Consider the following 12,874-nt stretch of genomic DNA (forward strand, 5'->3'; position numbering starts at 1 on the left):
CAACAAATGTTTACTAAAACATGATTGAATTTTGGCGTAATTTTGGTGCCGAGAAAGCGCAAACTATCCCATTTGAAATCGCCAAAGACGGACTGCTTGGACCAAGGTTAAAAACAAAAACCCACACACAGTAGGTGGTCCTACCAAGTACTCCTGTCTACAACAATCGGCTGAATCCATCAGCATTTCCGTGCGGTTTTCAGTTCCTGAAACGCATCGAGAAATTCTGTTTTTAGAGAGCAGCACTCCGTCTAAGCAAGCGACCATTTTTGGGGGGACAAAACTGTCATAATCATGTTTGAGACGATGGTCAGTCTCAAATATGAACTTTGCGCCGTTCAAGTAACTCGGTTAACCCGACAACATCTGTGCCGCCTAAACCAAACGCGCGCTCTTTGTCTAAAGCGCTTAACGCTTCTCTACATGTCAGCCTGCGGCTGATGTACTGAACATGGTGCTCTTCGTGGCCGTCGCCAACTTGACTTAAAATAGCACCCAGTCCTCTATCATTGACGTCACACTGAACTAAACTCTTCACCATAGTAAGTGGTCCGAAGCAAAGGTCTGGACCCGAGCGCATCTCTCAGGCTCCTTAAAGAGTATCTCAGTATACGTCAGTGGGGCTCCCTTTCGTCAAGGGATCAACGCTCCGTCTACGCGACTCTAAGCGTAGTTCTACTCGAGCTGCACTCCTGTGAGTGCCGTCATCAGTTGGTAGTATGGGAAATCGACACCTGTGATTTCTAACTCAGTGACGCCCTAGCCCTTGTCTAAGGTAAGGAAAAAAAACAGTAACCTCCGATCAACTTGTTTTAACTCAAAAGTAGCCTTTCCCTGCCTGATTTCATAAACACACACAGAAAAAAGAGGAATAAAAAAAAAGCTACTTCAAAACGCCACGCGGGGGGGGGAAAGCTGACTCCCCGCCGCCGAGTTGAACGGATTAGTCTTTCAGACGCGCCCGCCGGGGTCGCGCTTTGACTGATTGTACTGCGGTGAACTTGTGACAAAAGGCTGCATAAAAAAACGATCCCCGACTCTCACCGTCGTTTCCGCGCCCCCTCGAGGCTCTCCGAAAACCTTGGTCGCTCCTACCATGTCGATAACCGACTCCGGACGACAAGCAGTGACCAGTGCGAGAAGGTGCCTCTTTCTCTCGCCCCAAGCAGGAAGCTCGGCTACTCATCCGCCATACGCGCTTCTTAGAATGCGGTGCCAAATGTGAAGGTCGATTCCTTTTCAAGTGCGCGCGCCGAACACGCCTGCATGTGTCGTCTCGGTTGTTCGACGCCTGCGTTCGCATGCGCTGAGTACCGCGCAACCTTGCGCCTTCTGATCTCTTGGGCCGCTTTGCCTTTTTCCTAAGTGGCTGTTTGTCCGGACGGCGCGGTCTATTCTTTCTTACAGGCCGATGCCCCTTGAAGCACTTCGCGCCTGTTCTGGTCGGAAAACGCATACTTCCTTTTCCGTTGCTGCAGTCAGCCTTCGAACGAGCTGCACGTTTCGCGAGATCATTAACTGCAGCTGCAAGTTTACGAGGCGCAACGCGGGAAGGCTTCGCCTTTCCTTCCACCGCATTTCTTTCTTTCGCACCTGTCCGCGCAACCGAATTTAGGGCTTTGAATTTGATCCGTTTCCTCTTGGTTCTTGCCCTTTTTCTTTTGCTGCGCCTAGCCTGTACCGTGTGCGTTTCTTGATCACAACTAGCTATCTCTAGTTTTTCCGTCGCACTTTGGAAATTTTCCTCAAATTCCAAACTGGCCTCTCCGGCTTTGCAGCAGAGTGCCAGCTCCACGCAGCTGACAGACGGACATGAAACTGCCCCTGAGATCCCTAGCTCATTCCTTTGGGGGTTGTCCTCTCCAGCTTGCCTGTCGCTCTGCGCGCCCTTCTCTGCATTGCTGCGCTCAGCTACAACTGAGCCCGCCTGGCTGTCGCTCTGTGCGTCATGCTCTACATCGCAGTGCTGAGCCACTACTGAGCCCGCTTGCCTGTCGCTCTGTGCGTCTTTGTCTACATTGCAGTGCTCAGCCACAACTGAGCCCGCCTGGCTGTCGCTCTGCGCGCCATTCTCTACTCTGCAGTGCTGAGCTACAACTGAGCCCGCCTGGCTGTCGCTCTGCGCGCCATTCTCTCTACTGCAGTGCTCAGCTACAACTGAGCCCGCCTGGCTGTCGCTCTGCGCGCCATTCTCTCTACTGCGGTTGTTACTCTCAAAGGGGGTTTCCGCTGTTTCTACCTCGAAACCTTTTTCGATAGGTAAACCTCCCTTTTCGCGGTCCTGCCGGTTTGACGCCTGTATCGTCTGTACTGAAAGGGTCGCGCTCGTAACAGTCCCGACAAAGTTGTCCGTTGCCACTCCTGCCTCACTCGGAGGAGAATCCTCGCACTCGTGTCGTTGAGACGCTATCTCGGAATGCTCTTTCTTAGCATTACGTCCAACTACACTGGACACGGTCTCGGATTCTGCGGCATTCCTTGGACTACCGCACCGGTTGAACGCGTTCTCTGCCACTTCCCTCGTGGTGTCGCGATTTACCAACGCGGCTACGGTCACAGACTTTTCGGGTCTTATCTGCGGACCTATTTCATAAGCATCGCTTGCTCTTTCAGGACTTCCGGCTCTCACAATACCGCCTTTTTTCCGCAGTTCGTTTTCAAGCTGTATACGCTTTAGATCCCTTTCGTCCATTTCAGCTTCCCATTTTTTTCTTTCTTTCTCTTTTTCCCACTCCCGATCAGCTTCCTCTTTACGCGCTTTTTTCTCCCGCTCGGCTTTCTCTTTAGCCTCTTGGTCGTGTTTTTCTTTGCGGGCTTTTACCCCCTGTTCGGCTTTTGCTTTTTCTTTACGGGCTTTTTCCCCTTGTACCAAATTCCACGTATCTACCAGCAACTGATCGTTATGCTTGACTTGTTTAAGAATGAATTCGCCCAATTCAATTTTGGTTAGTTTGTTAGGCACTTCAACCGACAGTTCCTCGCATATCAACAGCAAGTCCGACTTGTACAACCTCATTAGGTCCATGACAACGCTTTCTCCGCTTTGGCTCTGCTAACACAACAATGCCTTGAGAATAACCCCTCTCAAACGACAAAGCCCTGATTCCCAGTCAAGATTATTCTCTGAATCTTAAAGCCTGGCGAATCCCCTAGCAAAAGCCAAAACGCTCACCCGTGGAGAAAGTACGATGTCGCACGGTCCATCCCAGCTGCTGCCAACCAGTGTTAGAAATGGGCCACACATGACCACCGCTGGAACCAGTGTTAAAGATGGGGCTTCTATCCCACCGCTGGAACCAGAGATGAAGACGGAGGGGTCCTGGAGATGACTAACTCGTTTAGCCCCACAGGTACCGGCTCCGAATGACGTTGACGGACTGCGCTATCGAGGAAACTGTACAGGAGGGTTTATTCTACATATTTACAGATGAGAATCGACTCGAATCCAATGCAATGCAATGCTCCGATCACACAACATCCCGTTAAATACGGTTCGCGTTCCCCAAATCCCTGACTGGGGAACTTGGTTCGAATAACGTTGTCCAATCGGATGGGCCATTGATGACGCTGGCGGTACCACCCACGGCACGGGGCGGTGCTGAAGCTCTCTCGCTCTCTCACAGCTCGGGGGATGAGAAGGGGAAGACAGTCATCAAACACAGATGCGTCACCTTGACCACTGCCGCAAGTGTTCTGTGCGTTGCCTCCGTGGGAAAGCAGAATCCCGCAGACTCCTCGCAGGTGGTTGAACCTTCTCGAACTCCCCCGCCGGATGGCCGAAGCACGAGACTCCTTCGACACAGCGTCTTTCAATTAGCAGCCTCGCTCAGCGTGACCTTGCGTAGCATCATCCAGTCCGGTGACCCGAAGGCCGACTCGACCAACGTATACCGCTGCTTGCCGTGCTGCTGTGCATCTCTGCTTTCACCGTTGCCGCTGCTGTCGCAAGCTGTCGCCGCATCTTTGCCTAACGACGACACTCGTCTGACAGTAATTTCTCCCAGGTCCGTGGGACACAGCGCCCTTCGATCGGTTCGGTGATTTGGAGTGCAACAACCCCGTCCGTCGTCGTCAATGCTTCTGCCGCCGGCGCCAGGCCTCGTCATATCCCTTGCTTTGCGATGAGACACACCCGGCTCTCAGGACCACGTTGTCCACTCTTAACACGCTGCTATACTCCGCGAGCGCAAAACGTTGATGTGCTCGACGCCAGGACACCAGGAGAACCTGCTGCAACTGTTGCTGACAAAGTTCTTTCGGCCAATATTCACAAATTTCGCAATGAAGGCGACAGACAAACACGACATGGCTAAAGTGTTTGAAATAAAACCGCTCTCACGAAAGACCCTCAAACTGTGAGCTATGATATCTCACAGTCAGGCGCTTTTTGGTGAACGGCTGGCTCTCCACAACATGTTTTGTGTTGCTTACTTCCGATGCACATGGTGTACAAACACCAGTTCAACGTGCGATTTTATTTCATAGTTGCATGTCAAATACGAACGCCAAACGTGTCTGCACGAGTGCGCGCGCGAGCAGCGCCGTCGAGTCGTCTGCATGAGACAGGGTATGGGTTGGCAGCGCCACCTGGTGGCGGGCACATGAACTAGGCGGTACGGACGGCGCGCTTTGTTCCTCCCCTCAGTGAGCGGGCATGAAAAAATATAGGAGGCTATGGTTTCACCTACACCGAGTGTGAACGCGCGTTCGAAATGCGCGGGCGTGTGACTTCACCATACCACGTGATTCACACTAAAAACGTTGATTCACACGGCGTGCAACCGCAGCGACGGCACAAGTTGGAGCCCCGTCTGTCATCTGTCGTGACGTCATTGTGTCACGTGGTGTGACGTCACCATACCAGGTGGTCTGCACGGCGTGCAACCGCAGCGACGGCACAAGTTGTAGCCCCGTCTCTCATCTGTCGTGACGTCATTGTGTCACGTGGTGTGACGTCACCATACCACGTGGTCTGCACGGCGTGCAACCGCAGCGACGGCACGAGTTGGAGCCCCGTCTCTCATCTGTCGTGACGTCATTGTGTCACGTGGTGTGCACGGCGTGTAACAGTCACGAAGGGCTTGGGTTACCTATTGTAATATGCTTCGCATAAAAAGCATATTCACCAGCAAACCGATGTGTGCTATGTAGTATACAAGTGTTTCAGAGATGCTTTGCTGCTGATTACCCACAGGAGCCCTTGCCTCTACACTCTAAACACAGTAACCTATAAAGTAACTTTTGGACGTGAGTAACTTTTGTCACAAAGGTTACAATTGACGTTTTTTTTATGTTTTCATTACGTTTTCTTTATTTTTGTGGAGCCCAAAGGTTACAACGGCCAAAAGTCGACCGTTTCAAAAGTTACGATGAAAAAATTGCCAAGTAACCTTTGCGCAGTAACCTTTGGTCAGCACGGTAACCTATATGCGTCGTCAAGCCAGGAGATATGCACATATAGAGGACGTATGCTGCTTTACGTGCGGGAATGTGCTTTTCGGATGCAATGGGGCTGCGGTTTCGACCGCAACGGGGAGACATCAACGGAAGCTGTCGCATAAGCCCGATACTGCTGTTTTGGGTCGCAGCCACATTGAATCACGCGTTATCAGGTATCTGTCTTCACATTTACCAAAGGAGGCAGCGAGTGCAATGCAAATGCAGTATTTTGCAGCTGAATATATATGAGAACACATCTTGAACGTTCGATTCCTATCCATGAGCTTTGCAAAGAAACCCAACGTTCTACTTCTCTAAGCATGTTCTGTACCGATGCGCGAATAAACGTTAATAAACAAATATTTCAAATTACATCTAATTTTGCGATGCCTCGGATAGAACCTATTTCTCATCTTCCTCGAACCGATACCCGGTAACAACGGTCGCAATTAATAGTAAAAAAGCGGACATATATATGGAAGGGCAGCGCTTGGGAAGGCGACAGCGGACGTAACCGCATTTGCGGGCCGCCGAGTGCGCGATTCGACTTCCCTTCATGTGGCTCTCTACATACGCTTCCAAAGTATGATTTCAGGTGGCAAATATGTATCACAAATCAAAACGTTATGCGCCCAAGGTATGAACGGCGGCGCCTATAGGAAACGATTAATTGACACAGAACTACTCAAAATGTGGCATGACGGCCGCTCCAGTATCCGTGAGACGCGCATGCGCAGACGGCCGGCGCTTCACCCAATGAAAAGCGGTGCTTCTGTTTCAAAACGCTTGGCATCGTTGCACGCCGGCAGGCACGCCGGCAAGTCTGGACGGCGGGAAGGCTCGGACGTTGCAGCGTCGCGGAGGCTGCTTCGTTCTTGGAACCGAGAGTTGGAACTGTTCGTGAACCACGCCGTCTTTTGATGGCGTTTCTGCAGTGGTTTGTTTGGGGTAATGTCGCTAAGCAGCACGGACCTGTGGGGTACGCTGCGCGGCAGCTGCAACGAACTGTAGACGCTACGTCGTTGTGTGCTCGACAGACAGCTCCGAGCCCCCCGCTATTCGTCGCGACTACTGCAATCACGTTCCAGGGGTTCATGGAAGAATAACGGATTTGGGTGAGTGTCCTTTTTTTTACCATATGCACAGTAACGACCTGCGAAGTCATTTATTTCATGCTTGTCAAAGTGCGTATTTTCTTTGTTTGCCAAAGCAGCTTCATTTTTAAGACTCGTTGAGTGCACCTCGAAGCGAAATCTGGTTCAGAAGTTTGAGTGCCTCATTCACCTATTGCGCGGGGTTTCGTGCCAATAAGTTTGGTTATCCAGTGTATTGGTTTTAGACTATTGTTTCCGTATGTCATTTGGGGTCATTAGGTGCGGTAATACGGGGGCAATCCAGCGCTAATTCTTGATCGTTTGCATGCGTGTGCGGTCTGTTTTTTTGTATACATAGAAGAGAGCACGCTTAAAACGCACGGCGGTACTTTTTTAATTAAGGATGCGATTTGGGCGAGTTGGTATTGTAAGCAATCTTATGACGCAATTCCACATCGGCGCTATATTCCCGCCCAGGCGGCGGCAGTCGTCTCCTCGACTCGAGTGGCGATCACGTGAATCTGGCTCGGTGCGCCGGTCGGTCCCAGTGCCTACCGCATTGCCTGCCTATCCTCTTCCCTCTCTTCCCGGCGACGTCTGGATGACGTTTGTGTTTGTGATCGTTGTTTTTCGCGAGTGCGGCGCGTCGACTCATCAGCGTTGGCGACGGGAAGCGCAGCGCAGGGTGTGTGGTGCGCGTGCGATCTGAGCGGACGTCCGTATGACAGTGTGAGCCCTATTAAAGTGCGCTAACAAGAATTAAGTTGTAACTGCAATATATCCGTTTTTTATTCTCACAAATTTGTGTTAGCGACGAGTGTTCTTACTCGCTCCCCATCCCGTTTTGGTCATCTCTAACAGTATTGATTCATATATTGAAAACAGCGCGGGAAAACGAGACGATGTGTTGTGTCTTTCTTTGCTCGTCTGGTTTTCCCGCGCTGTTTTCACTTTGAAGCGGTACTTTTGTTTTGAATCTGAATTTTGGAACTTTGCACGCCGTTTCATTGATTATCAATTTATCGGTGCGCCATACGATTTCGGCAATACAATTGGGCTCATTAAAAAAATTGGCTGTGGTTTGACCAATGGCCATCCTGAGTGAATTGCGGAAGCAACAGCGCAGCAATCTCAGCAGCCTCGCTGCGATGCGGTAGGCACTGCGGTATCCTTTGTATACCATGTTTCACTCTGGTAAGAATATCAGCTATGCTTTAATTATGAATGGTTGCTCACTGGCTCTAATTTAACATTCCACAGATCCCACTGCCGAAAGAGTTGCAAGTGACTGCACCTCATGTATATACCTGTGCTGAGTGTTTACGCTGGAAGTAGTCAAGAAGTGATCTCGATCAGCAACGGCAACCTAAAGCGCGCCCTCATCTTCTGCCTGGTGACTTATTACATAAAATACCTCGACTATCCACCGGCATTTTCCGCCATACTCATCCTGCTGCAGAAGATTGCCCTGCCAGACACTTTAGTGTCACGTGGACTACTGACGAACCGACTTAAGAGCTTGTTCATGCTCTTGAAAAAGAATAATTTGTTCTAATTTCTTGGAAAGAAATGTTTCAATTGTTAACTTTCTAATATGTTGAATTATATTTTCTACAGCTAAATTGAGCAAGTTTTTTTTTAACTGCAGTACACAAGTTGATGTACTTATGCGAGTGTTGTCAGGCTTATAGCACTGTTAATGTTACAAGTTATATGTCATGTCCTTCTGCATCTTTGTTAATGAAGTGACTGGAGGAGTCACAAAGGGCTTTTGTTCATATGATCTAGGCAAGTTGTGCTGAATTTTCTGATGTTATGTCCCTCTGAAAGCTGTTAGGTATATGTATATCTCTGGTTGCTGTTTAGCCAAGATGTTTAAATCGATTGATTGTTGTTTGCGTTTGTATGTGGCCGCAAGTTTTAAAAGAACTTATGTTATCTGACAATGGAGTGCATATTGCAACCGCGCAAAACGACGCAGGACGAAGAGAGGAAAGCACAGGACAAGACGCGTCTTGTCCTGTGCTTTCCTCTCTTCGTCCTGCGTCGTTTTGCGCGGTTGCAATATGCACTCCATTGTCAACCACCAACTAGCCCGCCTTCACTTGTTACTTATGTTATCTGCACTGCTTGGACCACCTTTCTTGATCTCTTATTGTATAGTCATTTTAATCTTTCTTTTAAAAAGTGTGGTAAAATGTGTCATCAAAATATTGCCTTCTCTAGTATTTTTGCCATTCATATTTTGTGTCTCTTGTATCTCTTACTAAATGTCAAGTTGACTAGGCACTTGGTCGTGAATAATAGAGCTTTTATTTTGTTCTTTCTGGTACTACAATTACAGTGCCTATTTTTTTATTTACATTGCAATAAGAGTGATATGCTGTAGCCAAGCTCTATTCGAAGCGAGACTTCATCTAAGCATGCTTTATTGAGTTGCTTGTTCAACGTGGTTCTGTTTCGCATGCCAACAGTAATACTATAATATGGGCCCATATTTTAATGCCTTGCATGCCCATTTATTTTGATTTTTTTTGCAAAAAGTTTGCAAAAATGGTGCCTTGAACATACCTGCATCTGTTACATTTCTTAGTTTTTCTTCAATGTAGACAATATTTGGGAAGTTTTCTTGTTTTGTATTTTTTCTAGTCTTGAAGATGTTGGAGTCAATTAAAATTTTGCCTATCATATGCCGATGTTTGTCATTCCTCTCCTTTCTAAACCATTCTCTTGTTTGGCCAATTTTTGTTCCATTCTAATTGAAATCCAGCAGAGCTCTGTATTTCATCACCTTCAGCAAGTTGCAGTGACATTTTTGCCATTTTTAGGCCAGCCATTGTGGCTTACAAAGGTTACACATTTTGGAGCACGTAACCTATGGCTAGCTCAATGATGTATACCTTTGTAAAGGTTACAGTGCTAAAAAAGTCGCGTAACCTATGCGTAAAAAGAAGTAACCTTTACCATTTGTAACTTTTACAAAGGTTATAAGTGGAAAGGTTACATTCTGTAACCTTTAACTTATAGGTATACTTCAATGTGAAAATGTGCACCTTTACAAAGGTTACCCAAAGGTTACCGTGTTTAGAGTGTATCCAGGCTTTCTTCTAGTGCCGAATTCATAAGCATGCCTCGACTGGACCTTTTCACTTCAAGCCGCCCTGGAGGCCTGTTTTGTGTTTTGAACCCAGCCTCCACTCGAACCGCTCCTCGAGTAGATGAAACACTGGAGTTTTAGTCGAGAACCTCGAGGTAGCACCTGCGCTACCTTGAGCGCTCCTGGACCGTCAGTTTGCCTGTAAGCAGGGTGGACGTCGCACCGTTTTCTGGCTGTGTGGATTTCGTTGGACCCGTAAACGAAGCTTCGCACGAACGTCATACGATGCGGATGCAGAGGACCGCGTGCAGAGGCGCCGGCAGATTAATGGCCTGAGTCCGTTCGACCGGGAATTTCTGGCTAGTTATTTTTCTACCAACACGACCGTGGCTAGCCTCCTGACGTGCGTGCTTGCCACTAACGCCGAGAACGGATAATCGCGGTCAGTCATGTTGCAGCTGTTCATTGCACCACGCTTATCCGGCGCGGGCAGATTACCAATCTACACAGGCAACCTGACCAACGTTTCACAGCCCGCCGGGTGCCGATTAGCAGGGAGCGTCGCTTTTAACCCGCGTTGTTGCGTTTCTGCCGATGACGGTGCACTTGTAGGGAACGGCGTATTGCATAGCGGAAGCCGAAGGCTCCGGAGGCGCGGTTGTAAGTATGAACATTGGTCCTGTACGCATCAGTGGCTTGCCCGGTGCCTCAGGGTACGTCTGCCTTCAACGTGACCCGTCGTTGTCGAGGATGAGGGTGCTTTCGCTCATATCTATGAAGGGATATTCCCGATTACGGAAGGGCATGGCTCTTCATGGGCGTTGACAGTTACGGCTTCTAGCTGGGTTCCAGCCGGAAACGGTGGTCGCATCTGGGAGGCCTAATTCGCTACCTGTGCATTATGCGCTGCAAAACACTGCCTACACTCTAAACACGGTAACCTTTAGGTAACCTTTGTAAAGGTGCACATTTTCACATTGAAGTATACCTATAATTTAAAGGTTACACAATGTAACCTTTCCAGTTTTAACCTTTGTGAAAGTTACAAATGGTAAAGGTTACTTCTTTTTACGCATAGGTTACGCAACTTTTTAGTGCTGTAACCTTTACAAAGGTATACTTCATTGAGTTAGCCATAGGTTACGTGCTAAAAAATGTGTAACCTTTGTGCGCCACAATGGCTGGCCTAAAAATGGCAAAAATGTTGTTGCAACTTGCTGAAGGTGATGAAATACAGAGCTCTGCTGAATTTCAATTTGAATGGAACAAAAATTGGCCAAAGAAGAGAATGGTTTAGAAAAGGAGAAAAATGACAAACACCGGCATATGATAGGCAAATTTTTCATTGACTCCAACATCTTCAAGACTACAGGAAACACAAAACAACAAAACTTCCCAAATATGTCTACATTAAAGAAAAACTAAGGAATGTAACAGATGCAGGTATGTTCAAGGAACCCATTTTACACACTTTTTGCAAAGAAAAGATATCACAATAAATGGGCATCCAAGGCACTGAAATATGGGCCCATATTACAGTATTATTGTTGGCATGACAAACAGAACCACGTTGAACAAGCAACTCAATTAAGAATGCTCAGATGAAGTCTCGCTCCGAGTAGAGCTTGGCTACAGCATATCACTCTTATTGCAATGTAAATAAAAAAAATAGGCACTGTAATTGTAATACCAAAAAGAACAAAATAAAAGCTCTATTATTCAAGACCAAGTGCCAAGTCAACTTGTAACTGTGTAAGGGATACAACAGACACAAAATATAAACGGCAAAAATATCAGAGAAGGCAATATTTTGTTTGCATATCTTAATTATCACACTTCCAATCACACAATCACACGTCTAATTATCATAAGATTAAAATGACTATACAATTAGAGATCAAGAAAGGTGGTCCAAGCAGTGCAGATAACATGAGTTTTTTTGAAACTTGCGGCCGCATACAAACGTAAGCAACAACCAATCGATCTAAACATCCTGGCTAAACAGCAACCAGAGATATACATGTACCTAACAGCTTTCAGAGGTACATAACATCAGCAAATTCAGCAGAACTTGCCTAGATTATATAAACAAAAGCCCTTTGTGACTCCTCCAGTCACTTCATTAACAAAGATGCACAATGGCGTGACCAATAACTTGTAACATTAACAGTGCTATAAGCCTGACAACACTCGCATAAGTACATCAACTTGTGTACTGCAGCTAAAAAAAACTTGCTCAATTTGGCTGTAGAAAATATACTTGAACATATAAGAAACTGAACAATTGAAACACATATCTTTCCAGAAAGTTAGAACAAATTATTCTTTTTCAAGAGCATGAACAAGCTCTTAAGTCGGTTCGTGAGTAGTCCACGCGGCACTGAAGTGTCTGGTAGGGCAATCTTCTGCAGCAGGATGAGTATGGCGGAAAATGCCGATGGATAGTTGAGGTTTCTTATGTAATATGTCACCAGGCAGAAGATGAGGGCACGCTCTAGGTTGCCGTTGCTGATGGAGATCACTTCTTTACTACTTCCAGCGTAAACACTCAGCACAGGTATATACATGAGGTGCAGTCACTTGCAACTCTTCAGGCAGTGGGATCTGTGGAATGTTAAATTAAAGCCAGTGAGCAACCATTCATACTTAAAGCATGGCTGATATTCCCACCAGAGTGAAACATGGTATACAAAGAAGATCGCAGTGCCTACCGCATCGCAGCGCCGCTGCTGCAATTGCTGCGCTGTTGCTTCCACAATTCTATTCGGGATGGCCATTGGTCAAACCACAGCCATTTTTTTTAATAGGCCCAGTTGTATTGCCAAAATCGTATGGCGCACCAATCAATTGATAATCAATGAAACGACGTGCAAAGTTCCAGAATTCAGATTCAAAACAAAAGTACCGCGTTTTAGTGAAAACAGCACGGGAAAACGAGACGATGTGTTGTGACTGTGCTCGTCTCGTTTACCCGCGCTGTTTTCACTATGAATCAATACTTTTAGAGACGACCAAAACGGGAGGGGGAGCGAGTAAGGACACTCGACGCACACACAAATTTGTGAGAATAAGCAACGGATATATTGCAGCTAAACCTTAATTCTTGGCAGCGCACTTCAATAGGGATCGCACTGTCTTACACACGTCCGCTTAGGTTGGCCGTGCCCAACACACCCTGTGCTACACTTCCCGCCACCAACGCTCATGAGCCGACGCGCTGAACTCGCGAAAAACAACCATCACA

Source organism: Amblyomma mixtum, chromosome 3 (genome assembly GCF_055824585.1).
Source record: "Amblyomma mixtum isolate Tamu chromosome 3, ASM5582458v1, whole genome shotgun sequence".
NCBI lineage: Eukaryota > Metazoa > Arthropoda > Arachnida > Ixodida > Ixodidae > Amblyomma > Amblyomma mixtum.